The sequence below is a fragment of the Bos grunniens genome, chromosome 12, assembly GCF_055505025.1.
Source record: "Bos grunniens cultivar Pamir isolate PY7600 chromosome 12, Bosgru_T2T1.0, whole genome shotgun sequence".
NCBI classification, from domain to species: domain Eukaryota; kingdom Metazoa; phylum Chordata; class Mammalia; order Artiodactyla; family Bovidae; genus Bos; species Bos grunniens.
The window spans coordinates 51,250,299-51,277,601 of NC_141176.1; the positions used below are offsets into that span (position 1 = coordinate 51,250,299).

Genomic DNA, 27,303 nt, shown 5'->3' on the forward strand with positions numbered 1-27,303 from the left:
AGAAAATGGCCTCCAGAAACTAAAATATATAGCAATTAAAAATTCAAGAAAAGTTTGGAAGGCAAAGTTGATAAAATTCCCCCAGAAGTAGACTATGAAGACAGAGGTGGAAGAAAAGAAATAAAAGATTAAAGGATCAGCATAAAAGGCCAGATATCCTAATAAGAAGAGTTTCAGAAAGAGAGAAGGAAATAAAGGAGAAAATCACCAAATAAATAATTCAAAAAATTTCCCAGAATCAAAAGACATGAATTTCCAGACTGTGAAAATTATTTGAATGCCCAATGAATGTCCATTTTTCAAAAACAGGGTAAAGAAATCTATGCATATACCATGAAATTTCAGAACACATTGACTAAAGGAAAGATCATAAATACTTCTAAATGTGAAAAGAAGTATATTCAGGGAATATAATTGAAAGGTGCTGATTTCTGAGTAATATCACTGGCTGGTAGAAGACAATGAAGATAGACTTAAGTTCTTTGTTGCAAAAATGGGCATAAAGTTGTGTTGTTTTGAGTGTGAAGTAAGAAAAGCAAGTAAAGTGCCTATGTAGCATTACATTGTCTATGATTAGTAGATAGTAACTTGAAGATAAGAATCATGCCTTATTCAAGGTGGCCTCTTCCAGGGCCAACCAAGCTTGCGCGGCTGGGCATATATTAATACTCACTACGTGTTTGCTGCACCAGAGGGAAGCATGCAATTGCACTGATGCGACTGATGGCCATAGGGGATTCCCAGAAAAGAGCACAAATGGTCTTTGCTGGTCTTATGTGGCAGACTAAGGGTCCCTGGGCTGGAGTTTTTGTTTGTTTTTTACACAGTCTTTACCGAAAACTTTCATCATGGTCTCTGGTCAAAACAGTAGCATGAACTAGAATGGAAACCCCATATTTGTGGAGCTTTGCCTGCTGATGGCGATAATGTACACAGAACTTCTCTAGTTTGTCCTCGCGGCTTCTGGAAGAAGTATATGTACATTCACAAAGCAAATAGACTTAAAGAACAAATTATTTATGTGGATAATTTAAAATGATCCTTCCTTCCACTCTGTACACACCAGGATGATTAGTAGTAGGTATCTTTCTGGCACTTATAGTTAACATAAAAAGGGAGGAAAAAGCAATAAGCTCTATATATTAGAAAGGAAGGGAGAACTTCTTTATTACATAGGACATGAAAATTAACCATTTTTAATGAGTTAATAAAATGACTATTTTATCATGGATGGCAGGAAAAACTATTAAAAATAAAGAGATTTTAGTAAATATAAGTTGCATATATAAAAACCAGCAACAGTCCCTTATACCAGAAACAATATGTTAGAAAAGATAATAAAAAATTCTAACCTACAACACAAAAATGCTGGGAAATAATAAGGATATAATAGTAAACAATAAAATGCAGGAGGCGTTCATTTTGATGTCAGCTGCCCCCTTTAGATTTAAACCAGATAGGGCTCCTTCTGTGTGCAGAAGGCTACTCAGTGGTACCAAGCCCAGGTAGCTCTCAACATCCCACTTCAAAAGGCATCCTCAGAGCAAAAGCCAGCTTGATGGTGACGGCATTCTCTGGAGGAGGCTGCCTGGATCTGAAGCCCAGCTTTAAGATATAACAGGCAAATCACTGGTAATTTCTGTTCCTAATTGTCCCATCTGCGAAATCAGGTTAATAATTAACCCCATTCACCTACCTAATAAGATTGTAGTGTGTAAAAGTTAATACATATAAAGCTATTAAAACAGTTTCTGGCCCATCATAGTTTCCACAAAACTGTTAGCTGTCATAGGATTATCACTGTGTGTCCTGCTGCTGCTGCTGAGTCACTTCAGTCGTGTCCGACTCTGTGTGACCCCATAGTTGGCAGCCCACCAGGCTCCCCCATCCCTGGGATTCTCCAGGCAAGAGCACTGGAGTGGGTTGCCATTTCCTTCTCCAATGCATGAAAGTGAAAAGTGAAAGTGAAGTCGTTCAGTCATGTCCGACCCTCAGCGACCCCATGGACTGCAGCCTACCAGGCTCCTCCGTCCATGGGATTTTCCAGGCAAGAGTACTGGAGTGGGGTGCCATTGCCTTCTCCACTGTGTATCCTATTTGACATCTACTCTGTGTTCCTAGAGGATGTAGCTTCCGCTGAAGGCACTCTGTCAACAATTATAATGACGTTAATCTCATTACCATTTTCTTCCAATATGTTGTTAAGAGGGGATAGGTAGATGGGTGTGCAGCAAAGATGGATCAGACTCTAAGTTTCAAGACATTTAGGTATTTTCTCCTCAATGTGCAATTCATCTTTCTACCTCATAAACCTCTGGGGAGAAAACCATAAAACCTCCCTGAAGGTTTTATAAAACTATAAAACCTTCCTAATGGAGAGACATGCTACATGACAGATGAGAAGATTCAGTATCACAGATATTGTCAATTCTTCTCAAATTGATTTATACATTTAATTCCAATGTGTTAAGGGCTCCCTGCCCCCCTCCCCCTTTCTTTTTTGCTAACTTAGCAAGCTAATTTTAAATTTTGATTGGAAGGGTAAATGCAGTAGAAAATCCAAAAAAATTTTACAATGCAAGAAGAAAAATGATGGTGTTGCTTTAATATAAATCAAATCAAATAATAAAACTCTAGTAATGGCAAGCCTATTGCTCATGTAAGATTATCCAATATGGTACCCACAGCCATGTGTGGCTATTTACATTTAAATTAATTGAAATTAATTAATGAAAAGATGAAAACTTCAATTTTTAGTCATATCACATTTCAGGTGTTCAGTAGCTACTAGTAGCTACTTCATGAACAGCATAGATACAGAATATTTACAATATCAGAAGTGTTTTCTTAGTAGGATAAAGGTGGAAATTTAATTAAAAGTGGACTGTTTTTGTAATTGGGGGCAATATTTGATAGGCTTGGAAAAAATATTCAAATGATACCACCACTTCACAGTATAAACATAAATTTTAAAGAGTTCAATGTTTTAAGATAAAGACAAGTATTAAAAGAAGAATAAGAGAACATTAAACAAATTTATGATTGAAAACATCTTTTAAAGATAAAATATTCTGAAGCATAATGAAAAATAAAACAAGATTACATTAAAAAGAAAATTTCACAAAATAAAAATATAGAGAAAATTAATAGGTGACAACTAGGAAAATTTTGCAACCTAATTGACAAGTAAGGACTATTTAAAAAACTCTTGAAGATTAATTTTAAAAAAAGATAAAATTTACTATAAAAGTGAGTAAAGTACATTAAAAGTCAGTTCAGAGAAGAAATAATGCACTGAACACTCAAAATATGAGTGAAAGATTGGAAATTAAAAACAATATTGAGATACAATTTTTTTTACCTGTTGTACTATCACCATTTAAGAAAGAGTAGAGACAAAACTTTATTCATGCTGTTGAATGGAACAGAGGTGTGCACTACATATTTGTCAAGAAATTTGGCAAGAGTGTAAAAAATTTAAATATGCCATTTGTTGATACAGAAGTTCCACTTCACATAAAGATGTACTTGTATGTAAAAGTCAACTGCAAGATTACTTTTAATTCACTCCAAGTGGAAGCTATACTGTAATGTTTATCAAAAAGGAAATGATTAAATTAATTGTAGCATATATGCATCTATACTATATACTAGGTATATATGTGTTTGTATATCTGTGTACTGCATCTGTATATATATGTATATATATGCTATATCTCTATCTATCTATATATATAGCAAGAATACTGCATAGCCATGAATACAGTGAGGTAGCTCTGCATGTTCCTGTATGTAGAAATGCCCTCAGTGTACACTCGAGTAAAGAGTACTACTTATAAATATTATACATTTAGGTTTATAATTAATTTACTAACAATTTATTTGTAAATAAAATAAAGCACATTATAAAGTATTACCCAAATTTTGTTAAAATATATGTTTGTATGCACACACACACACACGCATACACACACACACACACATGTGAGTTTGATCCCTGGGTTGGGAAGATCCCCTGGAGAAGGGCACAGCAACCCACTCCAGTATTCTTCCCTGGAGAATCCGATGGACAGAGGAGCCTGGCAGGCTAAAGTCCATGGGGTCATAAAGAGGCAGACATGATTGAAGTGACTTAGCATGCATGCACATACACACCCTTTCTCTCTCTAACATGCATTATTTTTCACGTGCTTAGACATAAGTTTGGAAGACTTGAAACCAAACTATTTCTGACATGCTATTTTGAAAATAAAAATACCTGTGTAATATAATAGGAGAATGGACTTATTAGATGCAAAGAAAATCTTCTGGCCAGCATGGGAAAGAGAGTATAAAAGTTTTCAAAAAATAAATGTGATCTGGTCGAGGTCAGCACGATATAATAGATAAAATACTATGAAGGTCCATATGGAGGCTCAATTATCTATCTTGGGGGAGGCAGGAAAGACGAAGGAGTCACAGAGGATATTTAATATCCTGAAATGAAGACTAGGATCTTATTGTTCCTTTTTCACATCAAAGAACCAAGGCACTGGAGGATTTTTGGAAGCACTTAGCCCAATATCTGGCATATAGAATACTCAAGAAAAGAAGGGGGGCATTCTAGGTTGATGGAACAAAATTTGCAGTTCCAGTGGTGTGAATGTTACCGTTTGCATGGGGCAAAAGTAGTTAGGTGACTGGTATTTGGATTTATTGGTATTTCTCCCGGCAATCTTGATTCCAGCTTGTGTTTCTTCCAGTCCAGCGTTTCTCATGATGTACTCTGCATATAAGTTAAATAAACAGGGTGACAATATACAGCTTTGACAAACTCCTTTTCCTATTTGGAACCAGTCTGTTGTTCCATGTCCAGTTCTAACTGTTGCTTCCTGACCTGCATACAAATTTCTCAAGAGGCAGATCAGGTGGTCTGGTATTCCCATCTCTTTCAGAATTTTCCACAGTTTATTGTGATCCACACAGTCAAAGGCTTTGGCATAGTCAATAAAGCAGAAATAGATGTTTTTCTGGAACTCTCTTGCTTTTTCCATGATCCAGTGGATGTTGGCAATTTGATCTCTGGTTCCTCTGCCTTTTCTAAAACCAGCTTGAACATCAGGAAGTTCATGGTTCACATATTGCTGAAGCCTGGCTTGGAGAATTTTGAGCATTACTTTACTAGCGTGTGAGATGAGTGCAATTGTGCAGTAGTTTGAGCATTCTTTGGCATTGCCTTTCTTTGGGATTGAAATGAAAACTGACCTTTTCCAGTCCTGTGGCCACTGCTGAGTTTTCCAAATTTTCTGGCATATTGAGTGCAGCACTTTCACAGATATGCAGATGACACCACCCTTATGGCAGAAAATGAAGAAGAACTAAAAAGCCTCTTGATGAAAGTGAAAGTGGAGAGTGAAAAAGTTGGCTTAAAGCTCAACATTCAGAAAACGAAGATCATGGCATCCAGTCCCATCACTTCATGGGAAATAGATGGGGAAACAGTGGAAACAGTGCCAGACTTTATTTTTCTGGGCTCCAAAATCACTACAGATGGTGACTGCAGCCATGAAATTAAAAGACGCTTACTCCTTGGAAGGAAAGTTATGACCAACCGAGATAGCATATTCAAAAGCAGAGACATTACTTTGCCAACAAAGGTCCGTCTAGTCAAGGCTATGGTTTTTCCTGTGGTCATGTATGGATGTGAGAGTTGGACTGTGAAGAAGGCTGAGCACCGAAGAATTGATGCTTTTGAACTGTGGTGTTGGAGAAGACTCTTGAGAGTCCCTTGGACTGCAAGGAGATCCAACCAGTCCATTCTGAAGGAGATCAGCCCTGGGATTTCTTAGGAAGGAATGATGCTAAAGCTGAAACTCCAGTACTTTGGCCACCTCATGCGAAGAGTTGACTCATTGGAAAAAACTCTGATGCTGGGAGGGATGGGGCAAGAGGAGAAGGGGACGACAGAGGATGAGATGCCTGGATGGCAACACTGACTCGATGGACCTGAGTCTGAGTGAACTCTGGGAGTTGGTGATGGACAGGGAGGCCTGGCATGCTGTGATTCATGGGGTCGCAAAGAGTCGGACACGACTGAATGACTGATCTGATCTGATCTGATTTGGATTTATATGAAAGGCTGGGAGTCAGAGAAGATGGAGAAGAGAAAGGACAATAGCAGATATTGAAAGAGAGCATGTGATTGGAATATACAGGGTGTTATATTCCTCGCTGATGAGTTTAGATTGCATCCACTAAGCACTGGAGAGACAGTCAAAGGTTCTGAAGAGTGATGAAGTAAGACCAAACATATATTTTGGAAAGACAACTTTGGTGGCAGGATGGAGGATGATCTAGAGAAGGAGGAGACTACAAACTCCTTAGGGTGTTATTGTAAGTGTGCACACCAGGTGGAGGGCAGTGACGGTGGAATGTAGACAGGAGAACCTCCAGAGGTCATGTCTGCAGAAGCTATAAATGCATTCCATTTTCCTCATAAGATGGCTTGGCTATTCCTAAAATATTTCTCACCTTGGCTTGCCTGTCATGCTTATTGTCTATTGCTCTTCTGCCAGGTTTCCCTTTAATGAGTTGCCTGCCAACCGTTGAGGCTACAGTGGCTTTTTGAAATACCATAAAGCTTGGAAATATTATTGAATTAAACATTAATTAATCAGTGAGGTGCCTCTCCTAAAACATTTAGATCCTTTTTGGCCAGAGCAAGCTAAATATCTAAGTGTAGAGTATAAATACACTGTAATTATAAAGAGTATGAAACAATTTAACTAATGATTTGGGGCAGGTTTAAATTTAGTTTAATGGAAATTCATTACTGTTTGACTTGGATCGGTACTGTTCTTTCCTTTTTAAATAAAGGAAGAAAAGGAGTACAAACAAAGGCACCGAAGGTCACTGGTGAGTTCCTTCTAGGTAACACTCTTCTAGGAATCATATGGGGATAGATGACCTTCCTCTAAATGGTCTGTATTGTTTTATGAACTTTGTTGTTGAAGAATCTAGCCAGGATGCCTGTTTTAAAAAATTATTCTAAGAAAGAATGTACATGGGAAGAGAGATTGAAGATTGCCTGGCTGTTGTGTCGTTTTCCTCTCTGGGAACCACTGGATCTTCAGCCCTTTCATAAGAAACCACCATAGCAATGGTTCCCACTGTGGTGACCGCCCTTCACAGTTCCTGTGTTTATAGAGCGACTCGTGGGCTAGGGGCTGAGGCAGGAAAGCCAAGAGACTTGAGACTCAGTCTGGGCCCTAATGGAGCTTGCAGTTTAGACAGTGAGACAAGACTAACAGGTGAGGAACAATTAACTCAGTGTGAAGCTCCCAGAGGAGGGGCTCTCCATGCATTTTTTTCACAGCGCTAAAGATATGACATAGATTTCGGTCTGCATTTGGCTCTCATGATGGATGGCTCAGCCAGTGTGAAACTGACTCTGGACTGGAACCACTGAATGAGAGAATGCCTTACCTGGTTCCAAGTTGCATTCATCTTAAGGCATTCAGAAGCTGGAAAGATTGACAGAGCTGAGAAGAAAAGACTCAATGCAGATGGGGCATTGAGTGGAAGGATGGAAGTGTCTAAATAGGCAGGATCTGAGGAAATTTACATCCTCTTCTCTTTCAGATTTGGGGATACAAATGCTGTGATGCTCTTCAGGTCCTTAAAACAAAGCAAAATTTGGATTGGAGCAAAACGCTTCGGTATTATTTCTCAACATACATATACTGAAAAACTGCTTTGGGATAACTGCTGAGCTAAGCAAAAAGGCAACAGAGATGTGGAAGTCCTGACTCCTGTCCTGGAAAATCTTTTTGGCTGAAGGTGAAAGATCTGACTTAGCATCTTGGTATATCGCACATCTATTGGAAGACAACATCCTGTACATCTGGCCAAAGGTCAAGCTCTAGCAGGCAGTTTTCTGTATCCAAGGGAAACTGGAGTGAAGCATATGAAGTCTTAGTTAACCAGTCATTAAGCTGGTTAATCACTCCATGTTCATGTTATTCCTCTGGGTCTCCTTGAAAAGTCTGCCTGAACTTGGGCAAACGGCCTTCAGGCTTTTATTTTGCTGACTTCAGTGACTCTGGGTATGATGCTCTAGATTCTAAGAATGCTCATTTTTCTTCTTTTCAAAACCTGATCTCCCCAATGTCCACTAAAGAGCTAGAATTTTTTTAATGCAATAATTGTTAAGCTTCAAGAACAATGGTTGGGATAGTCATTGATGTTTTGGATGACTTACAATTTAAAAATGTGTTCCAATGGAAAAATACTTAATTTAAATGATTAATATTTACATGTTTAAAGGGATTCAGAATTACTATCTTATTTCTACAAAGTAATAAAAAAAACATTGTTCCAAAGATCTGTTTAATTTTCATTCATAATTTAGCTGTACTATAATTTCAAAGGCATATTTTTATCATTCATCATCTCCCTTCCCCCAGACTATTTCTTCTGCTGCTTTCTACCCCATCTCTGCTCAAGGATTAAATACCTTCCCTCTAGTTGGGAAGAATCTGAACAATGGAGGCCCCTTTGGCTCCTTCCCCTCTTTTTCCTCTATGTCTGTTCATTGGTTAACTCATATTTTACCATGCTTCTTCCTCCACATATGTTCTTTTCTGTTATCTTTGGTGAAACCCAGTTTTTAATTGGCTGCATGCGAAATAAAGACTACATCTCCAGTATTCCTTATGGTTAGATGTGTCTCTGTGTCTTAGTTCTGATAAATGAGATATAAGTGGAAGTGCTATGCAGCAACTTCTAGGGAGTTTCTTAAAAGAAAATATGAGTGCCTTTCACCATACTTTTTTTTTGTTCCTTCCTACTATGTGCTCCCTGGCTGGAGTTCAAGCAACCGTTTTGAAATATGAGGCCACACACTAAGGATAGTGGAGCAGCAAGATAGGAGAAGGGTGACCTGCCAGTGGAGAGCTACCTTCCTCGTCCTGGACTGCTTCACTCTGAATTTCTTCCACATGAGAGAAAAAAAAAAAACAGAGAAATCTGTTGCATTTCTTTTTTTAAAATATTTTTTATTTACTTATCTTTACTGTGTTGGGTCTTCATTTCTGCTTGGATTTTCTCTAGCTGTGGCAAGCGAGGGCGACTCTCTGGTTGCAGTGCATGGGCTTCTCATTGCTGTGCTTTTTCTTGTTGTGCAGCACTGGTTCGGACAAGTGAGTTTCAAGTAAGTTGTGGCTCTACAGCACAGGCTCATGGGCTTAGTTGCTCCAAGGCACATGGGATCTTTCCGGGTCTGGTATCAAACCTGTGTCTTCCGCATTGGCAGATGGATTCTTCACCATTGAGCCACAGGGAAGTCCATCTTTTGCATTTCTATACCATAACATGAATGATCAGAAAGAGAAATCAAGGAAACAAGCCCCATTTACCATTGCATCAAAAAGAATAAAACACCTATGGATAAACGTACCAAGGGAGGCAAAAGACCTGTACTCTGGAAACTATAAGATATTAGTGAAAGAAATCAAAGATGAAAAAAAATAGATGGAAAGATATACTGTGTTCTTGGATTGTAAGAATCCGTATTGTCAAATTGACTATACTACCTATGGCATGCTACAACTTCAATGCAATTCCTATCAAATTACCAATGGATTTTTCACAGCACTAGAAAAAAAATTATTTTTAATTTTTATGGAAACAAAAAGGACTCTAAACAGTCAAAAAAATCTTGAGAAAGAAAATTGGAGCTGGAGGAATCAGGCTCCCTGACTTCAGACGATACTACAAAGCTATAGTAGTCATTTTTAAAAAACATTGTTTTGGGTTCTTTCTTACGAGTCAAATTTAATCCTGATTAATTTACTTTCTTATGCTTCTGTCCTTTTCTTGCCATTCTCAGTGTTATCAGTCTCACAGGTGACTAAACAGTAATATAATGTGGGCAGTGTAGTGGAAGGCTTAGCAAAATAGGCTTTAGAACAATTTTTGTCTTATTCTTTGCTGTATAGCTAGCTTTGGGGCTTCCCTAGTAGCTCAGATGGTAAAGCATCTACCTGCAATGCAGGAGACCAGTTTGATCCTTGGGTCAGGAAGATTCCCTAGAGAAGGAAATGGCAAACCATTCCAGTATTCTTGCCTGGAGAATTTCATGGACAGAGGAGCCTGGCAGGCTACAGTTCATGGGGTCGCAGACAGTTGGACACAACTGAGTGAATAACATACATAGCTAGATTTATCTTTCTGTGTCTCAGTTTCTTTATTGTCAAAGGCAGACCTCCTGAATTTATTGACAGGAATGAATGAGATAATGCCTTTGAAAGACTCATATGCATAATGTCTGATGGCAAGTGCTCCATGAAGAGTGGCATTGCTTGATATTACTGTCTTGCTTATTTTGACCAAGTGGAAAGATCTTAGAACAAATGCTATTGGACATGATATATTCATTCAGTGATTTATTAATACTAAACAGTAACCTGCCATTTGGGTTCCACTGGTGGTTCAGTGGTGAACAATCAGCCTGCTAATACAGGAGACATGAGTTCAGTCTCTGTGTCGGGACGATCCCCTGCAGAAAGAAATGGCAACCCACTCTAGTACTCTTGCCTGGGAAATCCCATGAACAGAGGAACCTGGCAAGCTACCGTCCATGGGGTCATAAAGGAATCAGACACGACTTAGTGACTACACAATAACCTGCCATTCACATTCTTCTCAGTGCAATAATTTTTATATATTCACAAAAATTGTGTATTTGGCATATTTAAATTTACATTTAAAGGTACCCACATTTATGCTGTGCTGTGCTTAGTTGCTTAGTCATGTCACACTCTGTGACCTCATGGACTGTAGCCTGCCAGGCTCCTCTGTCCAGGAGGAAAGTCTCCAGGCAAGAATACTGAAGTGGGTTGCCAAGCCCTCCTTCAGGGGATCTTCCCAACCCAGGGACTGAACCCAGGTCTCCTGCATTGTAGGTGAATTCTTTACCATCTGTGCTACCAGGGAAGCCCAAGAATACTGGAGTGGGTAGCCTATCCCTTCTTCAGAGGAACTTCCTGACCCAGGAATTGAACTGGGTTCTCCTGCATTGCAGAAGGATTCTTTAACAGCTGAGCTACCTGGGAAGCCCTGTCCACATTTATAGGCTATATTAAAATCACAGGGTTGCTGTGTGTGTGACCATGTTGTACATGTTGCTATGACGTATTTCTCAAAATATTTTTCTGTTATAGTTTTGTATATGGTCTTTCTTTGGCAATGCAGCTTTTTATACCCAAGCCTTCTATTATCTTGTATAATATTTACCATCCCTAGAGGACTATTCTACTTTTATGCACTAGACGTTCCTTATGGAAACATAAGCCTGTGAAAAAAATTTTTTCCAGTCAATTTCAGTAGCCACCAGATTAAAATCTGAACATTCAGTCAAGCACTTAAGTCAAATCTCTCACTCTATTTTTTTTTATTTTCAAGAATTCTTTAAAATTAAAAAATTATTAAATATATTTATACCAATAAAGTACATGACTGAAATCTGCAATATATTTCGATTGTCTTATTCTTTACAGCAAAATGTTTTTTATTTTGAAGTCAGCTTTCACTTAGCTCTGTAATTATTGATGCCTCATCTATAACTGTGACCCAATAACTCTAGGAGATTTCCTCATTCCTTTAGCCAAGTTTTCTTCTTTTCTGCTTTTCTCATATCACTTCCGCATTTCTCTCATACACATAGTCACACAGAACTTGATCAAGTCATCCTCTTGCTCAAAAACTTTGATTCACATAAGTCTTTTCTCCTGGCTGTCTCTCTATTATATTTTCTTTTCTTCCAAATGTGTGCCATCAGGTCCATGAAACATGATACCTGCAGCCAAAAGTGATATTTCACTGATCTGTCTTCCCTTGTTAAAGGGGAAAAATTCCAAATCATATATTCTTTAGAATTATTACATTTTGCCTCAAATTGTTCAACTTTCTTATGCATAATCCTGAAAGTGAACAGGAGTGAGCTAGGCTCCTCTTGGCCTCTGCTATGTTGAATGTTTTTTTTCCCCACAAGGAAAGTGGTAGGAAAGGAGGTTAGAAAACAAGGACCCAAAGCTGTAAGCAGAGGCAAAATTCATGAACTGCAAAACTGGAGGAGGCAGAGAAAGAAAGTGAAATTGGAGTTGACCCAAAGTTTAAGTCTTCTTGGATTAATGACCAAGTGAGTCAGAAACTTGAAGGAAATTAATAGTGTGTCTTGGGAAATCACTTTGATTTCCATCCAGAGTTTATGGCTTTCTGTTACAGGCTGGCAGTACCAGTGGAAGGGGGTTGCTGGAATTTCTGAGTAGAAATCCAGTAAAATAAATTAGCTATATAGTTTTAAATGGTTTTAGAAAGTTTTTTCCCCCCATTTTTCAAAAAAGGTGGGTGGTATGACATTATTAGCAGGAGAGGCAGATGGTGTCACTAATTTGGACTGTCTCCCAAATGGTGCCTTTTGGACCTGCTCGTTGGGTTCTGACCACATTCCGTACGTACTGGGTGGCCAGCAGCCTCTTCAGGCAGTGCCAAGATCGAGGCAGACTCAGCAGTGAGCCAACAACGGAAGCCCTGTTGCTATGGAATGGTGGAAATTTGCAAGGTTAGCAAGCTGCATGTGGGATTTGAGCCAAGAGGATTATTAGTATTTCTTCAAACTGCAGGTTCTGTGTGTCCTTTCAAGGTGCCTTACATTGGGGAATTTTCATGGGCCAAAGGGCGGGTTTATACTGAAGGTAAGGGTGAAGGCTCTTTGGGGGTTTCTGTGAACAGACACCTTACTGCCTGCAAGCGTGTGTTTTCTCCATCAGTGTTGCAATCTCCTAGTGCTCTTGGACCGTAGTGGTACAGTGAGTGCGTAACTCTTTCAACAGACAATTCAAAGCAATTTGGATGCTTTCCCCATAGTTTGTCCTTAGGCTCCTCTGTCCATGGAATTCTTCAGGCAAAAATACTGGAATGGGTTGCCATTCCCTTCTTCAGGGGACCTTCCTAACCCAGGGGTTGAACCCAGGTCTCCTGCATTGCAGGGAGATTCTTTACCATCTGAGCCACAAGAGAAGCCCAAGAGACTCTTACAATAGTCTCCTAACTGATATGCTTCTAGTTCCAGCCTCCTTTCACCCCTGTGATCCTTCTTTTGTCCTGTTGGGATGTCTTTGTGAAAGCTAATGGTTCATCATTGCCTAGAGTAACTTGGCCATGTATCTAAAGGCGGCATTCACCTACATTCCTTGTGAAAAACAATCTTTTATTGGGAAGACTGAGTAGGATAGATAGCCTGTAGATTATGTGCCAGTACAGAATAAGGCGGAAGGCTTAGTGGAAAGCATGGCCCTTCACACTCTGGCTCCTCATTTTATGTGACAGCTCCATTATTTGTATATCCTGTGTGTCTATTCCTATTGTCTGTTTGTGTTTCCTTGGTTTGCAGTCACATTGCTTTGTTCCTCAGAAGCCAGGCTATTTTCAATTGAATAATGGATTTTGTAACTAAAATTTTAAACTAATTTTGAAATCTAGGATCATTTTATCATATGAAAGACATAATTTATATTTATTTCTAAAAGGCGGATTTAGCAACCAGACTCTGAGCTCCTCTTTGAGAACTGTTAGATACCCCTGGTAGAAATATAGCCTCAAATACCAAACTTGACAAACTGGGTTTATTTCTTCTGCTACCTAGTCTTCTGGAGAAGGCAATGGCACCCCACTCCAGTACTCTTGCCTGGAAAATCCCATGGACAGAGGAGCCTGGTAGGCTGCAGACCAGGGGGTAGCGAAGAGTCGGACACGACTGAGCAACTTCACTTTCACTTTTCCCTTTCATGCATTGGAGAAGGAAATGGCAACCCACTCCAGTGCTCTTGCCTGGAGAATGCCAGGGATGGGGTAGCCTGGTGGGCCGCCGTCTATGGGGTCGCACAGAGTTGGACACGACTGAAGCGACTTAGCAGCAGCAGCAGCAGCAGCAGCAGCAACCTAGTCTTCACTGACTCAGTGCTGTCTTATGTTCAACCACTTTTTTTTGGTCTATTAATTCTGGTTATATGCAGTCAGTGAGTTGGTCTACCATTATCAGAAATAGAAGTACAAGTAGTTAATTTTTAACACACTGGGAAAATGGCACTAAATCCTCAAAAGTGAAGAACACAGTCTTCTCTTGTTATTTGGTGAAGAGGAAACATGAGAAAACATTTGCAGATTATTCCCAGCTCCACTCTTAACCAAATAATTTATCAATAATTTAAAGAGATGTACTAGTAATTTTGATTATTACATCCGACCAGAGGTATATATGAGTATGAGTTGTGTCTCTCTATCCTCTTATATTTTCTTTAACTATATATGTTTATCTGAGAAAACTATATCTAGAATCCCAACCACAATAAAATTTTTTGATGGTTTATTAATAACATTTCAGTCTCAAAGTAATATTTGTGAATACAAATGTTCTCTGTAGACACTCTTTAGTAACTAGAAGTGAAGGAAGGTGTTTCAGGTGAGGTTCATGTAGGCACATGAAGTTAGCTGTCACCCTCTTGCTAGGGAAGACACACACCCTCTACTCAGGGAAGACGTCATTTAATTGTCAAGAAATTCTCAGAGAAAAGACTCTTAAATTTTCCTGATTTACTAGTGTTCTGAATATAACTGGGGTTTAGGAATAATACATAGACATGGTTGAGGGATTGAGTCACTACCTACCAAAGCTGTATAGCAAAGAGGTGCCGTACAATTCTGAAGAATCGTAGTACAGTGGGCCAGAATGAACAGGATTTTCAGTGTAGCACATGGACTGTGCCTGATTGGACTCTAATACAGGCACTCTCAGATTCTGGTGGACAGACATTCATGTTTCTTTGCTGTGGAATTCACCTTCTTCAAGGCTGAGCACAAAGTGAAGAATATGTTTTCTTATGATTGAGTACTGGGTGGAAACTAGAGGTGTGGCAGCAAGATGGCGGAAAGCTCAAGACATTAACACTGACTGGAGAGTGAAGGTAATTCACTCCCCCAAGGAGGTTAGTGGTGCTAGATGGAATGTAGATACTGGCAGAGAGGAATGCACAAGACCTGAGGTAAGCAGAGCAATGATTAGACAATGGAGCAGAAACCCATGGAGAATTTTAGTCAAGAGAGGGCCTGCCAAGACACAGTACAGGGACTTGCATTCTGTGTGAAATGCTGTTCTTCTTACTTGTTGGGGACTGTTATGGAGTAAATGTTTGTATCCCTCCAAATTTATGTGTTGAAACCCTACCCCCAGTGTGAGGGAGTTAAGAGGTTAAACCCCTGGGAAGCAATTAGGATTAGATGAGATCATGAGAATTGAACCCTCATGAATGGAATTAGCCCCCTCATAAGAGCCACAAGAAAGCTTGCTTCCCCTCTCTGCTCTCTGCCATGTGGGGAAACAGAGAGAAGTCAGAAATCTGCAACCTGGAAGAATGTCCTCACCAGAACCCACCCATACTGCACTCTCATCTCAGATTTCTAGTCTTCAGAATTGTGAGATATAAATTTCTGTTATTTATAAGCCACCTAGCTTATGATACTTTGTTATAGAAGTCCAAATTGACTAAGATAGGAACACTTAGTGTGACATTTAAAAAATAGGGGAAACAGAGGTTCTTTACTTAAAAGGTTAAGATCCTTAATACAGGTTTATCGTGCATGTGTGTGTGTTCTCAGTCACTGAGTCATGTTCAACTCTTTGCAACCCCATGGACTATAACCCACAGGCTCCTCTGTCCATGGGATTTTCCAGGCAAGAATATTGAAATGAGCTGCCATTTCCTCTTCCAGGGTATCTTTCTGATCCAGGGATTTAACCTTGCATCTCTTGCATCTCCTACATTGGCAAGCGGGTTCTTTAGCATTGTGCCACTCGGGAAGCTGGATTAAAGGCTATTAAGGAGCTTTAAGTAGAATATTTGAGTGGGAAGAGGATGAGGAACATTTTGTTATACAGGTAAGTATCCCCAAGGACTATCAGATCCAGCCGAGGATAATCCCAGGAAAATTAGAACTTCTTGCAAACCAAGTAAGTGGTGATTCAGAATATCTCTAAACAGTGACCAAAGAAGCCCAAGCCTTTTGTAGTATAAGAGAATATTAAGAAGATATTTATCGTCTTGACAAACACTTCAGCTTTATCCTTAGCAAATGCATTGATGTAGATAATTCATTGCAAATTTTGATCTTTCTTTAAAAACTAACTTTCTTTAAAAACTAACCATGAACATTGTTTGTAAGAGAAGGTGATTGGCATTTTGAATTTATTCAAAGATAAATAGGTATTTTTTACTTCTTAAATGCTATTTCTTTTGCTATTTTAGTCATGTCCAACTCTTTGTGACCTCATGAACTATAGATGCCAGGCTCCTCTGTCCACGGAATTCTCCAGGTAAGAATACTGGAGTGGGTAGCCATTCCGTTCTCCAGGGGATCTCCCAACCCAGGGATCGAACCCAGATCTTCTGCATTGCAGGTAGATTCTTTACTGTCTAAGCCACCAGGGAAACCCATTTTTCTTGTAAGTAAGTTGTATACTGGTAAATATTATTTTGTGAACTGAGAAATGTATACAATCCTTTGGGGAACAAATTGCACAGGTGTCTATATATTCACTCTGTTTTTCCAGAGGGTGTGAAGTCACAGCAAGTGACCAAACACCACTGTAATGGCTTTTCTGAAGAGTCAAGGAACTAAGGTCCAGTCCAGAAACAGACTTCCTCGGAGGTGATAAAAGAACCACGTGGTTTTCTTGAGGCCTATAGGTGACCTTCTCAAATCCTGCTCTCATGAACAGAGTGGAGAGAAAACATTCAGATAGGCACTACACAGTTAGAATCAACTTGCATGTAAAATTGATGATTTCTCTTCTTTTATCTCAGAAAGAAGCTGTATTGTTACTGATAATGCAGAGTGGTAAAAAATGTGGCTTAATACTTTGTATCTCAGTTCTAGAGACAAAGAAGTCAGGTAATGATACAATCATAGCAAATTTAAGGGGTAGAAATGAGGAGTTTACTAAGAACTAAAATGATGAGAGCTTCCTGGTGCCACGATACTCAAGGTACCAACAACAGCAGGATGAGAAGTCAATGGTAGAAGGACTGAAGAAGGGCAGTGTGGTGTCTCATGGAATTATAAATGTAGGTTTCAGTTCAGTTCAGTCAGTTCCGTCGCTCAGTCATGTCCGACTCTTTGCGACCCCATGAATCGCAGCACGCCAGGCCTCCCTGTCCATCACCAACTCCCGGAGTTCACTCAGACTCACGTCCATCGAGTCAGTGATGCCATCCAGCCATCTCATCCTCTGTCGTCCCCTTCTCCTCCTGCCCCCAATCCCTCCCAGCATCAGAGTCTTTTCCAATGAGTCAATTCTTCGCATGAGGTGGCCAAAGGACTGGAGTTTCAGCTTTAGCATCATTCCTTCCAAAGAAATCCCAGGGCTGATCTCCTTCAGAATGACTGGTTGGATCTCCTTGCAGTCCAAGGGACTCTCAAGAGTCTTCTCCAACACCACAGTTCAAAAGCATCAATTCTTCGGTGCTCAGCTTTCTTCACAGTCCAACTCTCACATCCATACATGACCACAGGAAAAACCATAGCCTTGACTAGACGGACCTTTGTTGGCAAAGTAATGTCTCTGCTTTTGAATATGCTATCTAGGTTGGTCATAACTTTCCTTCCAAGGAGTAAGCGTCTTTTAATTTCATGGCTGCAGTCACCATCTGCAGTGATTTTGGAGCTCAAAAAAATAAAGTCTGACACTGTTTCCACTGTTTCCCCATCTTTTCCCCATGAAGTGGTCTTAATCATGCTACCCCTTCTTTTTTGAAAATATTTATCTATTTATTTGGCTTTGCTGGATCTTAGTTGTGGTACATGGCATCTTCCTTACATCATATCATGTGGCATGTTTTGTTGTGGCACAAGGGCTCTCTAGTTGCAGAGTGTGATCTTACTTGCTCTGTGGCATATAGGATCTTTATTCCCTGATCAGGGATTGAACTCGTTCCCCTGCATTGGAAGGCAGATTCTTAACCATTGGACCATCAGGGATGTCCCCATGCTGGTACTTCTTACTAATTCTATTTGCAAGCTTTTGAATTCAGTAAGCCTCAGTTCCTTCTTTTGCAAAATTGGAATAATATTAAGGCTTTGCTTGCATTATATTAAATAATATTTGCAAAGTCCATGGTTTATTGTTTTATACATATTAAACTTTCCTATAATTGTAATAACAACAACAATAAAAATTACGATTATTAACATAGAGACTTCCCTAAAATTTGATTTTTTAAGAGGAAAAGAGAAATGTCAATAATCCTTCCTTAAGTACTACTTCAGGATGAGTAGGGAGAAGGAACAAATGGTACGAATAAAGCCACATGGGATGGTGAGAACAGTATTTGTTATTTAGCTAATCTGAGAAATGGTTTTATCAGAATATTTTGGTGAGATCTTGAGTTAGAGATAGAATCTGTGAACTTTTACTTCTTGCAGATAATTAGTGTCTTGGGAGCAAGAGTATAAAGAAGAGTTGAAAGGCTGTTGTCAAGAAGCACCTAGGGGTATACAAAATTACTCTACTGTTCCAACTCAGAAATGGAGGATGTAAGAAATGACCCCTGGCAAAGAGAGATTGAAAATGCATCATGAAAGGGCAAAATTCCCCAAAGAAGCTAAGAAATGACATTATTGAAGTATGTTTTCTTGATGAAACTATATTTGTAAAGGTAGTGTTTTTCTATTTTGCACAATTGAGCAAAAAAAAAAAAAAAAAGTGTCTAACAACAAACATTTGCATGAGGGAAGCGAGGGCTTGGACCCTCAATACAGAACCAGACATAGCATCTGCTCTGAAGAAACACAGAGAACATAAGTCATTTCACAGCCGACAGTGCATTGCCCTGGCACTATGTTTATTTGTCTGATAAAGCTGTAAACTAACAAGACTAGAAATGCTCTTTTCATGCTTGGAAAGGCAATCTAACTTCATACTAATCTGGACGTTTATATGTTATCTGTTCTCTGACGTGGAAGTTTATCCAAAAGCAATGCCATTCTGATCTGATTATTTATTAGGGGTAGGAAAACATCCATCTGTAACAGTTTTCATTATTTTCATCATATGATATGAAATATGATGTCTGATAACAGAAGACACCATATAGGTAGGTGGTCATTTCCCCGGAAAAGACCATCTGCCTACCTCTGTACAACATGGTTGAAGAAGCATAAAGTGAAGACCTAAATCCCTTTATACTCTTGAATACCAGATGCCTTATGACATGACTGACGGTGGGGTGAAACCCACCCCAGTGCCTATCCAGCGGGTAAGACATTAGGTAGTAGGCAAAAGAACCAGCTGTCAGGAATCTGAAACACTATGGCATTTTAGAATTTCATCATTAACATTCAGCATGAAGCTGAAATTTTTAGATGAGTGATTTTATGAGCAACCTTAGAAAAATAACGACACAGGCAGAATGTAGCTGATTGGTATATTAAACTAGATATAGCCAGCTCTTTAAAAACAATATATTCTTCAATTTTGGAATCAAATCAGTGCTTCTTTCCTTGGGGAATCATGAACTTAGGGTTAAACAGGAGTGGTGGACCAGGAACTTGAGCCATTGTAACCCTGCGCCCGGATAAGGAATGCTCTGTAAACCTGAGCAATACATTCAGCCGGCACTGCAAAATGGAAGTATTCCAAGGGCAGGCACAAGCATTTTATGATGCTTGACAGGACATTGAGGGCAATGAAAATGAATAACAATGATTATTTTTCAGAGACCAAAATTTCACTTTGGCTGAAGTATTTTAATCTGTTGTCCTATTAGAGAGCATATGAGGAATGAGCTTCTCATTTTTGGCTACAAGTCTTGGCTGGCTATTGGGACAATCTGTTATTTCTGGCTATTGCTCTGGGGGTAAGTTAATGCCAGCCATTCCGAGTTCAGTAAAATCTAGACTCGCATGGAATGGTAGTGTTCTGCTTCCAAATGACCAGTTTGCCATCCTTTGCAGCATAAGCAAAAAAGAATTCTCTTTCTACCCCTTGGCCTTGCTGGAGCTGTGGGCCTGCAGCTCGCATTCTCTGTTTTCTTGAGCTCAATAGTTTACAGCCATCTGTCTTTGTATCAGGCTTCCCTGGTGGCTCAGATGGTAAAGAATCCATCTGCAATGCGGGAGACCTGGGTTTGATCCCTGGGTTGGGAAGATCCCCTGGAGGAGGGCATGGTAACCACTCCAGTATTCTTGCCTGCAGAATCCCCATGGACAGAGGAGTCTGGTGGGCTTCAGTGTATAGGGTCACAAAGAGTAGGACACAACTGAGCGATGGTCTTTGTATCATTAACCTACCCAATTGGACACCATACCCCTGTTTTCTGTATCTGCTCTGGTAAATGAGTGCATTCTGAGGCATTCTGATGATATGTGGGTCTAATGACAGCTCCCTGAGAAGAGATCTGGGTGGAGACTATCTCTCTGAGAATCTCAAGCTGTGGCAGATTTTGGCCCTCTGGGGGGCCCACACAGGGATCGAATCAGGGCAATCCTATAGGAACAGCAAGACTAAGGAAACATGCCCTTTTTACTGGCCATTGGATGAGACCAGAACACAAGGAAGCAAAGAGAAAATCCAATGGAGACTGAAGCAATTGTGCAGATTAGGTGGAAAATGAGAGCACAGAAGACTAATGGCAACAAACAAACAGTGAGCAGTGGGAGTAAAGATCCCGGCTCTCCTTTTCTCTTCCTTGTTCTGTCCATGCCACATCGTGCATTGTCTCCCTATGCTCTGCTCATGGTGTTTGGACAGAGACAAACAGATAAAACCAACCCCTGGTTTCCTGGAAGACCTTACCCAGCTGCGGAAGCAGGACTTGCACCCACCAAAAGGAGAGAAGGCAGGACTCTGAGCACAGAGCCGAAATAGATTTTGCTGTTGGCTCTCCAGAATTCTACAGCAGAATTTTCAGCAACGCTGTCAGGTGAGATTACTTTGAGATATTGCGTGCTGTCTCAAGAAAGAAAGAAAGTGACAGTGGTTGTATGTGAAACGAGGAAGAGATATAGCCACTCTCCTATTTATTTATTCAGCTCTTTAACATAAGTTTATTATTTAATTATCTCACCTCACTTGCTGCTGCTCAGCCATTTCAGACTCTTTGCAACCCTTTGGACTGTAGCCTGCCACTCTCCTTTGTCCATGGGATTTCCAGTTAAGAATACTGGAGTGAGTCGCCATTTCCTTCTCCAGGGGAATCGTCCTGACTCAGGAATGGAACCCACATCTCCTGCATCTCCGGCATGGCAGGAGGATTCTTTATCCACTGAGCCTTGAGGAAGCCCTATTTAATTGTAATTAAGCTTAATTATTAGTTTTTAATTATGTTATGTCATAAATTTTAATCTTATTTTATAATTATTTTATCATTCATTAAAAAAAATTGACCATTAGAAATCCTTCCTCTCTTGCATGGAGGCTTAGGTTTTTTCCACCCTAGTCCTGGAACCTACCACTTCTCGAAGGGGTCCTAGTCTTCTTTATTGGAGAATGATGTTTAGAAACCAACCATTCTGGGAACAAGGAATACTAATTGCTATTTAGGTTATTTGGGTAACATTGCTTCTAACCCCTTTCAGTGGATAAAACTAGGAAATATATGTGTGTATATTCACTCAGGTATACATGTGCAGCTATGATAATTTTCGTATCTATAAGTATTGAAATATGTAAGTGTAAACCAATACCTCTCATTTCAATCTAACACAACAGGGTCTCTCTCCCCTCTTTTTATTTGTAATTTCCTCCCTTGACAGTAAGGAACTTGGCTTCTGTTACTGACAATATATTTACTTACTTGTTCAATCCTAGTACACATATAAGGAGTTTCAGAATAGCTAACTTATGCCTCCGAGAAACACATTTAGTAACTAGATTACGATATTAGTGTACAGGTCTTTTTGTCTTTAGGATTTTGGCTTATTTTGATAATACATTTTATTTCCACTCATTTAGACTTCAAGGTGACCTTGTTCAGTATCAGCTTTAGTGAGATAATTATCACTCTAATGGATTTTTGGTGGTACAGGTTATCAGTAGGACACAGCTATGTGCAAACTGTTTGCAGATAACAGAAATGCTTGTAATCTGAAAGAAAAAAGAATTCACTTAAGTTTGCTTGTGTCATAATTGAAAGTAGGCCCTTTGGTATAACTTCATGGTTTTTCCTAGTATCAACTCAAAAATCAACATTTCTTTTGAGTCTTAGAGCAACATATTAGGTTGGAATGGGGAGCCCATACTATCACAGATATTTTAGATTTAAATATAGAATTAATAAATCAAAATGACCCAAACATTCACTGAAACTGCACTTTTGAACAGAACTCAGCTCCTTGGGAGAACTTCAAAATAGGGGCTATTAATTTATATTATATCTTTATATCTGTATTATGTGGTATCTTCCTCTAAGTTATTTGTACCATTTGTAATTTCGAAGACTGATTTTTCCCCCCAACCTCATAGTAAGTGGCCATTTTTCAAAGTCCAAAGAATGCCCAGGGAATTCTTAAAAATTCTGTCAGAAAATTAAAATATGAACGTGTGTGTGTGTGTGTGTGTGTGTACACGCATGCACAGGTGCACAAGCACGCTAAGTCGTTTCAATCATGTCTGACTCTTTGAGACCTTGGGGACTGCGCCTGCCAGCTTCCTGTGTCCATGGGATTCTCCGGGCAAGAATACTGGAATGAGTTGCTATGTCCTCTCCTGGGTATCTTCCTGACCCAAGGATCAAACCCACGTCTCTTAAATCTTCTGCATTGGTAGGCAGGTTCTTTACCACTAGTGCCACCTGGGAAATCCAAAATATGAGCATAGTGGCATTTATGCCATAGGCTCCACCTATTTTCCTACCATCAGGATTGCCCAAAATATACTGTACTTTCTTGCCTGTAACCAGAGAGAAATATTATAGCTCTTATCTAAAGGCTATCTTTGTACACTGGATGCCTTTTTTTTTTTTTTATCATCATTCAAGCATATCACTCCTTCTATCTCAGGGTCATTTCTTTCACTCCCTTCTGGAAAACTTATTATGTAGCTGTTTCCTTTATTCAAAACAACAACAGCAACAAAGCAACTTCCTTCAAAACCTTTTCCATCACCAATCCATTCCTTCACTTTTCTTTACAGCAAAATTTCTACAAAATCGTTGCCTTTGCTCATTGGATCTCTCTTATGTTTGTCTCAGTCAAGATCTCATCATGACCACACTGCTGAAATCGGTCTTGCCAAGGCCTTAAGGTCACCTTATTAAATTCCCTGTTCAATGTTCAGTCTCATATTACTTGACCGATGGCTCCTTCTTAGGCTTCTCTGCTCTTCCCTCACTGTCCCCTGCACCTTGATAATGGAGCTCTCTGAGGCTTCATTAATGATTCTCTTCTTTATTGACACTCATTTTCTCGAGTCTTACCCAGTGTCATGGTTCTAAATACTCTGTGTGTCAGCAACTCCCAATTTATATCTCTAACATAGAGCTTTCCTTCGTATCTCACTTCCAACCATTAGAATATTTTGACTTTATCTTGAAAATATGTTCAGTGTATTTGGAAACTGGTCGCTTATCAGCACCTTTGGTACTATTACCCTGGGCTACTGCCACCATGAGAGTTCAAGAGTGCCCTGAAGATATTTGGCCTGAGCAACCAAAAACATGGAGTTGTAGTGAACGAAGTGGCATCCAACATTGCCAATGACTCAAATTTCACAGGCTTTTTGAGAAGCAAGATGGCAGCTTGTATCAAAAGCCTCTAAACATTCATACGTTTGGGACCACTGGCCCTATTTTTATTTTTTTCAATAAAGGGAAAAGGCTCTGTTTCTAAGTATGATCATCATAATACTGTTTATAATAATATAAGAATAACATGGAGATATATATAATAGAACGTTAAACAAAAACATAAGATGATTCACTGACCATGATTAGGACAATGTAAAATATTGATGAAAATGGATTAGTTAAAATCAGAATTTGAAAATATAAAGCCAGTTAATTATGCTGAGCCAGTGAGAAAAGGAGTTATTAATTTTTGAGTGAAAATATTCCTGAATGTTTTGTTATGGCTTTATATTTATAATAGGGAAACATGTTAGGAATGTAATGAAGTATCATGTCTTTATTTTAGACAATAGATCTATCTCTACATAAAATTTTTCCTCTATATAAAATTTTTGTCAAGTGGTGAAATGTTTAACAGTTTATTTAAATTTACAAAGACTTTTCATGGATGTTTATGAAACTTTTAGGTTAGACTTCTAACCTAAGAGTTCTGTTTTATCCTGACAATCTCATACTGGAATGCTCAGTTAAGGGATTGATTTCAAGGTCCAGTTCTATCACTTATTCCCTCTAATTTTGGTTGAAGTCAGTCAGATTTTTCATTTGCAAAATCAATCTCTCTTCTATCTACTTGATACAGTAGTTGTGAAGATCAACTGAGATGATGTATATGAAAATGCCTTAAAAATTATGCATCACTACAGAAATGTGAGAGATAATGGTAATTTAGATTGAGACAACTTCTGCTTCATTCTGAAGATTTTATCCTAAGGTTTTAATCATCATCTTCTGATCCTGAAAGTGATGTTTACCTTTGAAGGCAAGTTGATTATCTTTAAAGAACTAAGTAATAATAAAAACACATCCTTTTAAATGAAAAACAAAATTAAAGGATGTTAATAAATCATATAATTGCCTCACAAAAATTTGTGAAAGAAGAGAATCAGCAGGCACAATTCACTGTATGATCTTATACACATTCTAAGTGTATTAAACTTGAAAAAGTGACAGTTACACAAAAGTTCAAAAACTTGAACTAAGGAGGTAGCTGGCTACTGAGTCATCTTGTCTGTTGTTTAAATAAAAGGTCTTTTTGACCAGGTTAAATATAAAATTAATTAATTAATTAAGTAAAATAAGTCCAACAGAGAAAGATAGACACTGATCTAATTAATTAAAACAAAAGATTAAATAACCCATCTGGCCAGCAGTATATGTTTGGGTGTCCTGTGTATAGAATCTTAGTAAGCACCAACGTCTCCCTGAAGAAGAAAATTCACGAAGAGAATAATCCAGTTAGAACTGAAGAAAGAAGAAAATATTAGTTTTAAAATTTAGAAAGTTGAAATTATGACTCTCCTAAGAGACGCAGATTTATGCAGCACATGTCTAACAATCACAAACAAAAGGAAAATGAAGGGGTTTATCCGTCTGCTACAAATCTTTGCATTCTTTCCAAAGCTGCATATACATTATGGGTGGTGTGATTCACAGGATAAAAATAGAATGCATTGTAAATCAGGAGAAGCCAATTATTATTTTTGAAAGGACAACAAAAATTTACCCAAAGTTTATAGGCACTGCTGCAAAAGCTATACAATAAAAGCAATGTGATTATATAGTAGTTTAGCTAAAAGCAAATCATCTGATGCCAGAGTAAATGCACAGAAAATAAACTGCAAAGTATATCTTTGCTCATGAACATGGGAAACAGTTTTGGCTGAGATCCAAGCTTAAACTATTAAAAAAAAAGGGAGAAAGCATGCTTTACGAAGTTTCACCATGGTGAGTGAAAGTATTTGCTAAATGAAATAAGTCCAACAGAGAAAGACAAATACTGTATGATACCACTCATATGTGGAATCTAAAAGACACAAGAAACTAGAAAATATAACAAAAAAAGAAGCAGACTTGCAAGTATAGAGAACAAACTAGTGGCTACCAGTGGGTAGAGGGAGGGGCAATACAGAGATGAGAGAATGGGAAGTAAAAACTATCGGATATTCAGTAGGATTCAAGGATGTATTATACAACATGGGGAACATGGCAAATGTTGTATAATAACTGTAAATGGAGTGTAACCTTCAAAATTGTACAAAAGTAAAATTTAAAAAAGGTTTCCCTCGCTCTTGACTGCAGTCCTTTTGTGTTAGTCACTCAGTCGTGTCCAACTTTGTGACTCCATGGTCTGCAGTCCACCAGACTCCTCTGTCCATGGGGATTCTCCAGGCAAGAATACTGGAGTGGGTTGCCATGCGCTGCTCCAGGGGATCTTCCCAACCCAGGGATCAAACCTGTGTCTCCAGCACTGTAGGTAGATTCTTTACCATCTGAGCTAGCAGGGTAGCCCTCATTCTTTCTTAATTATGTGCATCCAGCTTTTTCCACAAGGGCTTCTGAGCAGAAGCAGACAGAATATGTCTGCCAAGAAAGTAGGTGACAACTGCTCTGAATCTCAGCTCTGTTGCCTATAAAATGAGAAAGTAGAAGATATCTAAAATCCTTTCCAACTCTTAAAAAATACTATTTCTCATTCTGTTGTCCTTCAGTCTTCACACCAATTTCAGAAAGGCTGACTGCAAGTATTTTTGATACAAATTGCTTATATGATTGTCCTTTAAGACTATTTTTTTGCCTTTTGATACTTTAAGTTTCTTCTTTATTTTTTTCTTGTGTTGGCTTCTCCATGCCCTTTATCTCATTTTCCCTTTCCCTTGGCCCAATCCCTCATTTTATTGGAACATATTCTCCAGGAGATCCTAAGGACAAAAAATGCAGGGGAGGTGAAAAGTTGAGTTCCTGCATATCTGAAAATGACTTTATTTTATTCTGACTCTCAACTGATTGATTGGTATCAGAATTCTAGGTTGAAATTCACTTGTGCCTCAGAATTTTGAAAGCATTTCTCTATGGTTCTTTAAGGCCTGTGTTGCTGTTGACACACCAACTGCTATTCCCAATTCTTGTATCTTTGCGTGTGAGTGCTTTTCTCCCTAAAAGCTTTCAGATTTTCTCTTTATTCCCCAAGTACTGAAAAATGCACTGTGGGGTGTTTTAAAACATTTATTTATTTATTTTTATTGTGCCCGTCAAACTGGCTGTTCATTCTCTTCTGTTCTTTGAAATTGTTTTTTATGATGTTCTTACAACTTTCTCCCCACTGGGCTCTCTGCTCTCTCTTTCTGAAACACCTAGCAATGAGATATTTAGACTTCTTGTACTGATCTCTAAATTTCCTATATTTGGTCTCCCATTTTCCTTCTATGCTTTCTTTGTTTTACTGTTTGGAATGTTTCCTTCAACCTTATTTTCTAATCATGCCATTGAAATCTTTATTTCTGTCATTATGTTTTAAGAGTCCCATTCCTTGAAAGTTCTCTTTGAACCACCCTGTACTCTTTTGTTTTAATAGATATATTGTATCTTT

General features: G+C 38.8%; 1 long non-coding RNA gene across 3 annotated transcripts in view; it reads left to right on the forward strand.

The window, feature by feature from the left end:
* Window positions 1-27,303, forward strand: part of LOC147361760 (uncharacterized) — a 318,701-nt gene that overhangs the window by 60,741 nt on the left and 230,657 nt on the right. Inside the window, exon 2 of one of the 3 annotated variants that reach the window (XR_015138231.1) lies at window positions 16,341-16,408. The exons of the other annotated variants lie outside the window; for them this stretch is intronic. This is a non-coding gene — a long non-coding RNA (uncharacterized LOC147361760). The remainder of the gene's footprint in view (window positions 1-16,340; window positions 16,409-27,303) is intronic. 3 annotated transcript variants of the gene reach the window in all.